Below are 11,959 nucleotides of genomic sequence, written 5' to 3' on the forward strand. Positions count from 1 at the left end.
TGCTTGTAGGTGGTGGGAGCAACCAGAGCTCGCTAAGAGCACAAGGAGCACAACGGGGAGGGGGGGGGGGGCGGCTGTCTGTCACTTAGACAGAACTAGCGCCCGCACATTGAGCAGCGCCCGCACATTAGATTCAGCGCCCGCACATTAGATTCAGCGCCCGCACATTACATTCAGCGCCCGCACATTACATTCAGCACCCGCACATTGAGCAGCGCCCGCACATTAGATTCAGCGCCCGCACATTAGATTCAGCGCCCGCACATTATATTCAGCGCCCGCACATTACATTCAGCGCCCGCACATTAAGCAGCGCCCGCACATTAGATTCAAACGGGGAAGAGAGGGGAAGGGTGGGCGCTGCAGGGTTCCCCGGTGCCGCTGTCTGTCACATAGCACGGCAGCTGCCAGCACCACATGTCCCTGCACTGCAGACTCAGTGACAGCGGATACAGGCTGTCACTGTGTGACAGCCTGATCCGCTGTCCTATCACATCTGTCTCAGTGACAGGGGCGTGCTTTGTATGTGGGCTGAAGGCACGTTCCTGTCACTGAGGCAGAGGAGTAGGTGCCGCTTCCCTGTCATTTTTAAATGGGCTTTTCAGCTTATATTTGTCCCCGCCATTTAGCCCTGCCTCTGCTGCTGACGGTTTTCAATTGTCAGCAGGAGGCACGGCTCCCGATGCCTCCCAGTAATCCCACACAGCAACTCACCCCCTAGTTTATAAAAAAAATACTAATTAGATATTTATTACAAAGTGTGTGTTATAAATATCATCTTTGTATTTTTTTTTTTATGATTTATGACAGGGGAGGCCCTAGTTGGATAGCCCAAATTGAACATCGGGGTTTTATCATGAAAAAAAGCCTGTTCTTGTACATGCAGCAAGTTACTGCAGGTAATACCCCTTTCACACTTGCAAGCCAAGTACAAAATACCAGGTGCAACCAGGCTTGCAAGCGCTTTCACACTAGCCACCCGACCCACCATAAAGCCGGGTGGTTGGCATAATCGGGACGGCGTTGGGAGATGTCAGCATCTTTCAGCGTCAGCTTCACATTGCATCGACCCGTGTTACCCATTCACACTGCCCCTGGACCCGCGAGCATCCTGGGTCCAACCCTGGTCAAGACCTAGTTTGAAATACTGGAACAATTTTCAGGACCCTTTCACACTGACCAATTTCCTGGGTTGCTGCGTGTTCATGTGCAATAACCCAGGAAATATTTGTCAGTGTGAAAGGGGTATAACAGGATACCGCCTTAGCATCTTATTCACATCACAGCCAATACAAAGTAGCACCAAAGTCAACTTTATAATTATTAATAAAAAATTAATTTATATAGCGCTTTTTCTTCAACAGGACTCAAGGCTCATTAGGCATCTGCCTAGGGCACCGGGATCTGAAGGGGTCACCACCGAGACTGCTTATTAAAAAATGAAGGATGTCTACGAGGAAGACAGGCATGTAGTATTTAATGCAGGAAGTGGCTGTGGAACATCTAAGCATCCACACTATCACTTGAGAGGCAGGAAAGTGGACTTTGGTGGCATTGTGGGGTGGAGGTTGTAGGAGTTGTAGATTTGTTGCATTAGTGATGCAAATATATTGCATCCTTTAAGAAAAGTCTATGACACAAAATTTTCCAAAAATCTTCACCTTGTGCTGCACTTGGAAGAGACAATATGTACAATTTGTCCAACATGCTTCAAGTCTTATCCAAAGGCATAGTAAATCTACAACTATAGTGGATTAGTGATACGTAAGCCAAATGAAAGATGGTATCCATGGAACCATCGATGTGAAGCAGTCTGTTCTGCTACAAAACTACTTTCACATATGCGTGCAAACTCTTATCCCTGCACAAACAAGAAGGGATCAGTACATGTTACCTGTCCAGGCACCCGCATCTCATTCACACTCGCTATAGGAGTAACAGTCATGACACTTGAAAAAAATAAGATTAAATCCCAAATAGATGGGTTAATTGCTTTATTTATGGGTTTTGACACTTTAATCCTACTGAAATTCTCAATGCGTCTCTTGTAATTGGAGTTTTATGGACAGCGGTTGCAGAGATTACCAATTGTAGCACTTTTCCCCGACATCCAAGTGTTCTTGGCCCCTAATCACAGGAGCACAAGTGAGCCAAACATGGATGCTGATCAACTCACCTGTGCTCATGTACGTAGAGCCTATGAGCCTTCCAGATCAGGCAGCTTGTTAAATTGAGGTTGGAACCCTCTGGCCTTAAGCTCTGGTTGGCCCACGTCCATTAATGCAGCAATACTTGAAGAGGTCTTCAACCATAAAAAAGGTGCTAAAATTCAAAACATATACTGAAAAAAAATTAAATAACAAAAAAAAAAATACGTAGTGATCCCATTATTTAGTGTGCAGAACAGCAGCCTATTAACACTCACTACAAGGAGTGTTACAGCAAACAAATGGAAGGCAGGAATCACTGAAGATGGTGCAGAAGCAGACGTGATTACAAGTGATATGAAACAATAACTTGATTGTTATGAATCACATTTTTTTTAACTTTAAAATCTTTGATTGAGTATGAACTGAGCACCAAACCACAGCTGTCCTCTGTCTTACAAAGTGCTATCTTCTTTGCTTGGGTCTGAGTGAGTCATATACACTCGGCAGCAGATGTCATCCTTCCTACGGACTCTCCAACAAAACACAATGCCAAGCCACTCTTCTCAGCCTACAAGGCATAAGGAAGGGTTTGGCCTTCCTAGGCCTGGTAAGGAGAAGACACACTGAAATGGCTTTCTGGAGAAGATCGGCTTTGGATACTTGTGGAGACCAGAGAAATTATAAGGGAAAACAGTTTTTCCATGAACTGAAAACTGATATCCACAGTGGCAGCTGTGTGAATCCTTTATGTCCGTGTTAGGACCACTGATTCCTCATTCACTGTCCAACAGTTTAACCTTCTTCAGTACTAGGCATTTATTATTTCCCCAGGATGGGAATTAGTCTCTGGATTGGTAGAACAGGATATATCCTGACTCTGAGTTTTTGGAAATGTCTGACGTTAAACCGTAGAACTCTTCAATGGCTTGGGCATCTATCTTCTGTGGAAGGAGGGAAGAAAGAAAAAGTTCTTAAATATGTCAATTTTTAGACACTGAAAAGTTTTGCTTGACAATGTTTCACACAATGATGGACATTCTGGGGGAAATTTACTAAGATGTGTATTCTGCTTTGCATGTGATGGGGGAAATTTACTAAAGGAAATTTGTAAAAAATAGGTGTATTTGTATCCAGAAATACAATTATTTTTTACATTTACTACCCCGAAAATAAGGCAATTCGTAGTCGTATTGATGTGCTATCAATACGAATACGAATTGCCGTATTTTCGGGATAGTAAATGTCAAAAATAAGTATATTTCTGGATACAAATACACCTATTTTTTTACAAATTTTCTTTAGTAAATTTCCCCCATCTTGCTATGGGCAACCAATCAGATCATGTCTACTATCTTCTAGAGGGTGCTAAATAAATAAGTAGATTCTGATTGGCTGCCCATAGCAACATCACAAGTGCAGTAGAATACACATCTTAGTAAATTTCCCACTCTATGTCCATTTCTAATCCAGTCTAATACCTGACCATACAAAACATAGATGATGGAACTGTATAACACCAAATTTATTAAGCTCGGTGAAGTGATAAAGGGGGACATTTACCAAAATGGATTCGTAGAAAAAAAGGTGTATTTGTAGGGAGAAATACACCTTTTTTTTTACGAATTTGTATTTTCGGGATTTACAATCCCAAAAATACAACAATTTGTAGTCCTAAAGATGGAACATTCGTATTTGTATTTACAAATACGAATGTCCTACACCATCGATAGGATACGACAGAAATCACCATTCAAAAGAATGGTGATTCCTGATTTACTAAGCAGCCGTACTGATAATACGGCTGCTAAGTGGTGTGAAACACCCACGCAAATACGACAGAAAAATAGAACACCATTTTCCTGTCGTATTTGCTTTAAGCCTGCACGGATCAGTCAGATCCGTGCAGGCTTTAGTGTTAAAAAATTGAAAAATAAATAAATAAAAAAAAAAAAACGGCGTGGGGTCCCCCCCACAGCCGAAACCAGCACCAGGCTGACGGAGCCTGGAGCCGGTAATTAAAAATCAGGGAACCCGACAAATAGGGGTTCCCCGATTTTTAACAACCAGCCCCATGCTCCAGGTCCGGGGCTGGTTCCCAAAATACGGGTGTCCCCCGTATTTCAAGAACCAGTCCCAGGCACAACCAGCAAGCAGGGTAATGTCACAGCCGGGGGGAGACTTTTTATACAAGTCCTCCCGGCCAACACATTAACCCCCTGACCGGTCAGCCTGGCCAGGGGCCCTGGGGGAGTGGGGACCCCCCCAATGAAGGGGTCCCCCCCCCCCTCCAGGACTTAGCTGACCAGGCTGAAGCCTGGTACTGTCCCCGATGCCCCTGGGCGGTGGGCATCGGGCTGATTATGGTGTAAAAAAAAGAATAATCTATTGTTTTTTACTGTGGCACTACAAGTGCCAGCAAGCTGGGACTTGGAGAACCACAAGTCCCAGCCTGCTGGGCATTAAAGGGCCCGCTGGCACTTGTAGTTCCACAGTTAAAAAAATAGTACACAAAACACACTGACACACTTTTAAAATAAAACTTTAATACATACAAAGCCCACACATACTAATACTTACCTATCTTCTTTCCGTAGGTATCCCTGGTCCTTTGTCGTCTTCTGGTCCTCCTGTGTCATCTTCTGGTCCATGTCAACGTCTTCTGGATCCATGTCGTCCTCGCTGTCGGCGGTCTGGAGTCCGACGAAATCCATGGAGGAAGCTGTGGAAGGAAACCATACTCACCTGTCCCAGCGCGACGTAGTCCAGGTAAGTGTCTTGGCAAAAAAACAAACCGACAGCCCGAATCCAGACCGGACTGAGGGAGCCGCACGGTGTTTGTTAACATCGTGCGGCTCCGCCTCCCGAATGCCGCCTTGCGGCCTAGCGGCTCCTGATTGGCCGCTAGGCCGCAAGGCGGCCAATAGCGGCATTCGGGAGGCGAAGCCGCACGATGTAAACAAACACCGTGCGGCTCCATCAGTCCGGTCTGGATTCGGGCTGTCGGTTTGACTGATCCGTGCAGACTGCTAGAAATAATTTGTATTAGCGGCCATATATATGGCCAGCTAATACGAATTGTTACACCATCGGAGGGTTACAAAGCAGTCGTATCTGACTGCTTTGTAATTTCCCCTCCGGAACACGACTTTGCATACGACTCAAACAGTCGTATGCAGTCGGAGGGGAAATACTAATACGAAAAACTAGGTTTTCATATTGGTAAATTTCCCCCAAAGTGTCTGGTTTGTTTTTATCACAGCCAATTAGCTCCTAACTGTGAAGTTACAGGCGTGGTTTGAAAAATGACAGGTAGGAGCTGATTGGCCGGTGATTAAAACCAGACACTTTATCACTTCACCGAGCTTAATGAATCTGCCCCTCAGGCCCTTCTTATTCAGGAGCATAAACCTCTGCCAAAATTTCTTTGAATCCCTACTGTACCCAGGAAAAGGCATTTGGGCTGAAATTAGATCTCCAGGATAGGAATACTTTTATTTACTTAGTAGATGGGACACAGAATACATTTAAATCCATTTCATGGATCAATGCGCCAACCCAACCCAACCCAATAATATTCTCTTTTAAAATTGTTTAACCGTAAATTCGGGATAACGGGACGCGCCTTGACATCCATATCTGCCTTATATTCTTCCCCATCAGCCAGAGTATTTGTAAGCGGTCTACTGTCCTCCTCCTTTAGAATCTCCAATGGAACTTGCCAAGGCTGCCCCCTGTCTCCCTTAGTGTTTCCTCTGGCAATTGAACCACTTGCCGAATCTATAAGATCTTCAAATTCCGTTAAGGGCCCGGAGCTATCGGGCGTGACGTATAAAATATGTTTATTTGCAGACGACGTCTTACTCTCCCTCATTGACCCAGAGTATTCCCTACCAAATCTCCATAAGATCCTGGATGAATATTCCGCTGTATCATATTACAAATTAAATGGATCCAAAACTGAGGCTCTTCCTATAAACTACCACCATGATCACCTACAATCACTAAGAACTAAGTATCAATACTCCTGGCAAACCAGTAGTCTTAAATACTTGGGAATTCACATTACCCCTTCAACTAGGGATCTAATCCAGGCTAACTATGCCCCGCTCCTCCATAAGATCTCAATGATGTCAACCGACTGGATGATGTTGCACATCTCTTGGCTTGGCAGAATCGCGGCTCTGAAAATGATGATACTACCTAAAATTTTATACCTATTTAGAACCATCCCCCTCCTGGTTCCCATGTCCCTGTTAAATAAATTCCAATCTGCTTTTACTAAATACATTTGGAAAGGCGCTAAACCCAGATTGGCCCGGAGGATTCTATCACTTTCAAAACGGGAAGGGGGGGTGGCTTACCCTGACCTACATAACTATCAAATCGCTTGTATCCTCTCTCAAATAGGTGCATGGTTTGCGACAGAAGACCCTAAAGTGTGGGTGTCTCTGGAACGTAACCTAATGTCCTCTTGCCCACTCACAGACTGTCTGTGGTTTCCCATTTCAGTAGATATTCGCTCCCTGACACCAATTTCTTCTATCATACACACTCGCAAGGCATGGCTGGAGGTGGCAAAATTAGCCTCAGATATAACACTACCTTGTTCCCAGCTGTCGCTCCCAGCCATAGCCTCCCAGATACCAAACCTCTCCTTCACCTCATGGGACACTCAGGGGGTCTCAACACTCGCGGAGGCTACGTCCTCGGGAACTTTACTAACATATGCACAACTCCAATCCCAATTCTCCCTCTCCCATAGGGACTTCTACAAGTTCCTGCAGCTCAGACATTGGTTGTTTACGGTAACCACAGCTCCCCATGTCGTACCCACACTCCCCCGGTATATTCTGAATAAATTGACATGCGTGGGCAGTAGGGGTGGTATCACCTGGTGGTATAATTTCCTGATGGCGCCATCGAGCTTCAAAAAATACCCATCCTTGATAAAATGGGAACAGGATTTGAAGGAATCCATTAGTGAAGAAGAGTGGCACCAAATCTTCCAAATCTGTTTTAAATTGTCTAAATGTATTTCACACTCCGAACAATTCTATAAACTACTTCATCGTATGTATATGACTCCTGCTTTACTACATAAATTCAGTCCAGCTAACTCGAATCTCTGCTGGCGAAACTGTGGCCACGTTGGCTCCCTATTCCACATATTCTGGGAATGCCCATGCATCTCGGGATTCTGGGCCGCGGTTTTCGCACTTGTCTCAAATGTATTGAAAATACCCATCCCTCCGGCCCCGAAAGTAGCTATATTCCATTCGATAGGAGGGCTCTCCAGCAACGATAGATATATTATGGGCCATATTCTAATCACCTCCAAAATTCTAATCGCGCAATGCTGGCGCTCCACCAGAATCCCAACAATCCCTCAAATAGAACAAGCTGTTCAGTATCATTGTGAATACGAGACCGCAGGAGTACGGTACTCTTCCGCGACTACCAACCCATTAATCAAATGGCTTAGCTGGACTGAATACTGGACTTCTATAACTTGACAGGCCATGTTAGAACCCACACTGTGATGATTATCTATGCGCTGTTCTCCCCCCAACAGTTTACTCTATGTATGCCTAGTACTGTATTTGAACAACCCCTATAGTGATAGAAATATTGATCTGTTTCAGAACATCTGTTTCAATGTGTGCCCCCTTTTTACTTTATTTTTATTTTCCCTCTCCCCCCAATACATGTACATCCCTACCCCCCTGCAATTTAATGTCTAAAACTAATAAAAATTAATCTTTAAAAAAAAAAAAAAAAATTGTTTAACCGAAACATGTAACATTAGCTCCCTTTTTAAAACCAACTCCTTTATAAATTGTCACTTCTAAGAACTCCCATGGTGCAAACTATGGGGCGATTCAGACACTTCTCCAATGGTGGGGGGTTTGCACTTCTGCGAATATGCCAAATATGCAGAGCCATTTGCTCTAGACAGTAAAGCTGGGTTTACATATATACAATTGTCGGGCCATTCTTCCGTTCTGGGTCGGGCGGCCGTTCAATTGTATAGGTGTGTACGCTGTCCCGTACGAGCGATAAAAGGCAAAAAACGGTCTTGTCCGTCCATACTCGGTCAGTCGAAGGTTCTTTGCTGTTTAATTTTCATCCGACAGGACGGCCCCATATCGGAACAAAAGTGCAATGTGTACGCACGTTCGATTGATATGCTGCCGTCCTTGCGACTATACTGCCAAAGCTGGAACGCCCATGTGGGCGTTCCATAGCTGCATGATCTCTCAGCAGGGTGACTAAAAATAAAAAAATTAAAAAAACGAGAAAGTCGGATCCTGATTGGCCTCTAGGCGGCCAATAGAATCATTCGGATGAGAGGCGCGGAAGATGAAACATCTCTGTGCCTCTCAAAGTCCATCCTGTACCGGCGGCTGATGCGGTGGAGACGGAGAAGATGGAGAAGATGTCGGGATCTTCGCCAGAGGACCTGGTGAGTAGTATTTCCTTCCACAGGTCCCCCATGGTTTTCTTCGGATCCAGGACCCCGGACTCTTCAGCCCTGGAGCCCCGGACCAGCCCCGGAACCAAGGCACCAGAACGGACCCAGGGACCTACCGACGGGCTCAAGATAGGTAAGAAGTATCAGTATGTATGGGCTTTGGATGTAATAAAGTTTTATTTTTATCGTGTGTCAGTGTGTTAATTTTACTATTTTTTTTCCTGTGGAACTATAAGTGACAGCGGGCCCTTTAATGCCCTGCATGCTGGGACTTGTGGTTCTCCAAGTCCCAGCATGAGGGGGAGGCTTGCTGGGACTCATAGTTCCACAGTAGAAGACAATAGTTTTTATTCTATTTTTTTTTACACTTCAATCAGCCCGATGACCACCGCACAGGGTCACCGGGGACAGCACCAGGCTTCAGCCTGGTCAGGTAAGTCCTGGAGGGGAAGACCACTTAATTGGGGGGGTCCCCACTCCCCCAGGGCCCCTGGCCAGGCTGACCGATCAGAGGGCTGAATGCTTTGGCCTGGGGGACTTGCTGGCTGGTTTGGCCTGGGGCTGGTTCTTAAAATACGGGGGACCCATAGTCATTTTGTCCCCCGTATTTTGGGAACCAGCCCCGGACCTGGAGCCTGGGGCTAGTTTTAAAAAATAAGCAAAGCCCTATCTGGTTGGTTTCCTGATTTTTTAATACCAGCCCCGGCTCTTCAGCCTGGTGTTGGTTACAGTCGTGGGGGGGGACCCCACGTCGTTTTTTTTTTTTAATGGGTAAAAAGGTGACTAAAATGTAGACGCATAACCCATCTATATAGAAGTTCAGTCACCCTGCCAGCTGACTAAAGTTCTATATAGACGGGTTTGCGTCTAAATTTTAGTCACCGTGCCGGCTATTTCGCATATATAGTGGTTTGCTATAAGTATGCCCTAACCCAGCCTATTATGATAATTTTGTTCACATATGACGTGTCAATAGCCCAAATCGAGACAGTGTGTACGGTGGTACAATCTTTTTCTTGCAACTGTTTGGACAGGAATACATCAGACTTCGCAAGTAAAATTGTACAGGTGTGTACGCGCGTGATCGGCTGTTGTTTGTGGACGATCCGATGGGTGTACGGTCGGTCGAACGGTCGCAAGAAATAGGGAATGTATATATGTGTACCCAGCTTAAGGTCCGAGGGGACTGCAGGGGAACGTGTACAGTTTTGTGGGCATTCCCCTGGGAACATAGGCTGGTTGATGCCTGTGTGGGGCCGGTGGCTGATCTGCATCCGGAATAAAAGTCAGGTTAGACTGGACTTTTATTCCCAAAGGGGAGAGAAATCATTCAGTGGTGTTCCACCTTCGAATGATTTCTCTCCCATTCGGCCGCATGCGAGGGGATGTGTAAGGGAACACATCCCCTCGCATGGTAGCGACCGGATTCGGTCGGCTCGGGATAAGCGGTGCTGACCTGTTCGCTAAGTTGCGAGTAACCGCACGGCCTAGCGAGCAGGCACGAATCAGGCCCTATGTGCAATAGGACACTAAAATGGATGACGTTCTAGGTTACCCTTTTACATCATTGAGATAATGTGATGGTATATACAGGGACACCAGAATTCCTGCATCTACTCCTCAGCCAATAAAGAAATGTCACTCATCACTAGTTACCATCTGGTTTCATGAGGGAAAAGTATTACCAACAATATACTTATTCTCAATACGCATTTCTCTAGTGCATCCTATAAATGCTAGATAGAATCAGATAAGCTGCTATGGGAAAAATCACCTTTCTTCCGTTTTAGTAGCTTTATTAAATGTACCTTTAAAGGTGAAATAAAACAGACCAAATATAATACTGGATGATAAATGAATTCAGGAGAAGGAGCTTCTAAGGAGGTTACAATACGGTCACTGAACACGAGTACAATGTATGTGATGCGCTGCAGTAAACTCCTTAGAGGCCATCCTTATTCTGGACCAGGCATACCACCATGTACAGTGGATATGGCAGTATATTCAATGTATATTTAGCAAGAACAGGATGCACTCTTTAAGAGATACAGGTTTTAAGCTACAATACATAAAACAATGTTTGACTGGGGGAGATTATATCACAGAAAAGGTACAGAAGCTGACAAGACGAACATAACCAACCTCTACAATATCATCATCAAACAGCAGCCAGAATCCATGGCTCTTTACAATGGTGATCCACGGTTCGACCCACTGTCTCAACAAAAAGAGAATTGTGCGGTTATGCAGTTGACTTGGAGATGCTAATAATAATAATAATAATAATAAAAAAGGAAGAGTTCTACTATATGTTAAAAGCCCATGTGCATACACGTATAAAAACAGACCATATATGTATTTACTGAGGCAGCTCAGACGGTGTAATGGTTATCATTCCTGCCTCACAGCATGAGGTCATGGGTTCGATTCCCACCATGGCCCTAACTGTGCAGAGTTTGTATATTCTCCCCGTACTTGCGTGGGTTTCCACCGGGTACTCTGGTTTCCTCCCACCTTCCAAAAATATACTGGTAGGCTAATTGGCTGCCAACAAATTAACACTAGAATGTCTGTGTGTGCGTGTACATGTGGTAGGGAATATAGATTGTAAGCTCAACTGGGGCAGTGACTGGAGGGTTCAAATATTCTCTGTACAGCGCTACGGAATATGTGTGCGCTATATAAGAAACTGTTAATAATAAATATATGGCACCAGTACACATAGCTTCACCATTTGGAGCACAGTAATAAAACAAGGCTAAATATTAAACAAAAAGGACAGTTTAATAGGGTCAGATTCTCGGGGCGTGCCTTTTTTGCAGCAAATTTTAAAAGGTAAAACCAGCTTGATTTTTTGGGATTTACAAATTGATAGGGAAAGTACATATTGGGCCATCTAGAATGCAACATGAATAAGTGCTTAGTCATACAGCAGTATAGGCTTAGGATCAGGAGGTTGCTAAGCTTTCCTTAAGCGGTATTCAGGGAACCCTGGAAGGTTTAGAGCCTAGAACAGGGGTGGCCAAACCGGTCCTCAAGATCTACCAACAGTTCCTGTATGTCAGGCAACCTGTGGATCTATAGTAGGAATGAATGCAGCATGTTTGATATGTGGCAGTTACGGTGCATACACACCGGCCATTTTGGCTCAGCGTAAATGGACAGCGATGATCGCTGAAATCGTTGGGTTGAAAATAGCTCAGTGCATACACACTGAGCGATTTCCCCCCTACCCAGCGATTTTTGCCGCTGTGAATGGCTTTCCATAGCAGGATGCAGGTTCAGACAAATGGCGCCAGCCGGCGATGATACAGGAGCGTGCATCAGCGCTCATCGC

The 11,959-nt window shown here is 44.9% G+C and overlaps 1 long non-coding RNA gene across 1 annotated transcript; it reads right to left on the reverse strand.

Annotated features, from left to right (window-relative positions):
• Positions 1 to 1,960: 1,960 nt before the first annotated feature.
• On the reverse strand, positions 1,961 to 10,821 carry LOC146036640 (uncharacterized). The gene is made up of 2 exons (XR_014460891.1): positions 10,765 to 10,821; positions 1,961 to 3,091 (listed from the first exon to the last, which is right to left on the reverse strand). It is a non-coding gene; the product is annotated as an uncharacterized LOC146036640 (long non-coding RNA).
• Between the last annotated feature and the right edge of the window lie 1,138 nt (positions 10,822 to 11,959).

Source organism: Crinia signifera, chromosome 9, assembly GCF_055691185.1.
Source record: "Crinia signifera chromosome 9, ASM5569118v1, whole genome shotgun sequence".
NCBI lineage: Eukaryota > Metazoa > Chordata > Amphibia > Anura > Myobatrachidae > Crinia > Crinia signifera.